Raw genomic sequence first — 2,303 nt, forward strand, 5'->3', positions numbered from 1 at the left:
CTTTTTAAACTGAAAACGTTTTTGTACGTTTGAAAATAGATTAATAGAATATTATGGAAACCAATTATCCACTAGCTTTTGTCTAACTTTCGTAAATGACACTTTTTATTTTTATTTATAAATAGCTTTACAAATTATTCCGAATATCGTTAAGAGGAATAGATTTTCTCAAATCATAGTGGACCTCTCAACAGAGACTTGTAATCATAATTCAATGTTTCTGATAATTCAATCATTTAATATATTTTTTTTAATTTTGTCGATAATCATATTGAAACAAATACGTTCATATAAAGCATTATATGTTTAAATACTTTGTTGACATTTTTAATTTATAACATATACACATATACATACATATTCATATATGTTCATTTAATGGTTCGTGAATCATTGGAATTTGGTCGAGGTTTAAATGAATGTATAAACATAGTTTAAAATCCTTGAGATTTAACTTAACAAACATTGCTTATCGTGTCAGAATAATATAAAGATAAAGTTTAAATTTAGTCAAAAATTTCCGAGTCGTCACAGTACCTACCCGTTAAAGAAATTTCGTCCCCGAAATTTGATAGAGGTCGTTATGGCTAACAATGAGAATGTTATTATGACGTAATGATTATGAAGTTTTATCATGTCTAAGAAGTATGGATAAAATAATTCGATTACTCGAAGCGTATGAGGGAAGTTATCGTAAATGAAAGAAATAAGATTATAGTGATTCGTCATATCTTTTGACGTCATCACAATTGAACTACGAATTTAAAGAAAATCTTTGTAATCTATGTTGGATTTGATGCTTCGGTGATTAAGGAGATTATGATTCTCTTCGAATTAATACGATAATCCATCTTGATTTCTCTGTCGGGTATTTCACTATAAATCCACCTCCTTCGTTTCCTTACAACTCACACCTTATATTCTTTCTCCCTCAACTCATATTTTAAAGTATTTGTCAATATGCTTCATCCAGTACTGATTCTCGATATACTCCTCACTTTCATATCTGTCATTCTTCTTTTTCATCTGCCTCCGGAAGAATTTATTTACTTCTACTATACTCTCGGTTTTATAGTGTTTTTAGTTCTTCCGTGTCTTCATATTGCTATATGCATCGATATATACGGTTTATAATTTTTGGGTGGTTGGTGGGTTTTATATCTTCCCTATATTTCAAAGCCCCTGCTTTTGTCTTCTATAATCATTGACATCCATAGTTAATGCTCCCTTCTATTTGCTGCGATTTATACTCCAATTTCTATTTTAGAGTTTTGTCCTTTCGTTTCTTCTTCTTGCGATTAAGCAACGTTTGTAATGGTCCAGTATTCGCAGATATGAATTTCAGAATGAACATAGTTAATGTTCTAAGAAGAAAATGGTAATAGCACGATCTTGATTTGTTAATTTACCAGAATACCCTGAAAAGACCGAATAATCAAGAAAATATATTCTTGATATTTTTAGAGATTAAATAGAATACAAGAGTCGTGTAACATAGCACATGATGACTTTATGATCTGTGAATCATCATGTTCCATTTAGAAACTCAGCATGAATTACTGTAATATAATCACGTTGATCAAGTGTCATTATATTATACTAACTCATGCTTCAGCTCCCAACACTTCTTCAAGAATATTCCTATTTTAAACTCGAATGTTTCAGAATTTAGAAACTAAAATAGTTTCTTTTATGATATAATACAGATAGCGCAAAGAGGTAACTGATTTCAGATAAGAATAATTATAAAAATATCTTCAGAAGTATGGATGATATTTATAATGAAAGATACGATGATATCTTAGAATGTCTAATATCAGAGGATGATGAAGGATATTGTCCGCAGGGGTTTAGAGTCAGGAGCAAGGTATTCGTTAATGACTTCAGCAAGTACTGAATCATTTGGATTCTTTGAAGGCAGGTTCAGCCTTTGTGATTTATCCACAGCCTCCTTCATACTTTGCTCAATCCGTTTTCAGTTCCAAAGCTTCTCTTTTTCCGAGCTTTGCTAATATACTATCCTTTATCATCCAACTTTTTACTGTTAAGGTCATTTACAGTTTTTGCTGCTTCATCAGCATTTTTAAAATTTCGAGAACTGGTTCGCAGTTTTGGGTGTTTTTCAGAAATTTCTCATTCAAAGAATGTAAGTCTTGGAGGTAGACGTTGTGTGTATATGTAATTGTTGATGTAGACATGCTGCGAGGTTTCAAAATACTGATTGCTGATTCTCAACAATTGGTATGGCAATTCTTGTTATAAGGTACGAATGAGTATATGATAGGGTTTCGATAATTATAATG

This window comes from Rutidosis leptorrhynchoides, chromosome 4, assembly GCF_046630445.1.
Source record: "Rutidosis leptorrhynchoides isolate AG116_Rl617_1_P2 chromosome 4, CSIRO_AGI_Rlap_v1, whole genome shotgun sequence".
In the NCBI taxonomy this organism is placed as follows: Eukaryota; Viridiplantae; Streptophyta; class Magnoliopsida; order Asterales; family Asteraceae; genus Rutidosis; species Rutidosis leptorrhynchoides.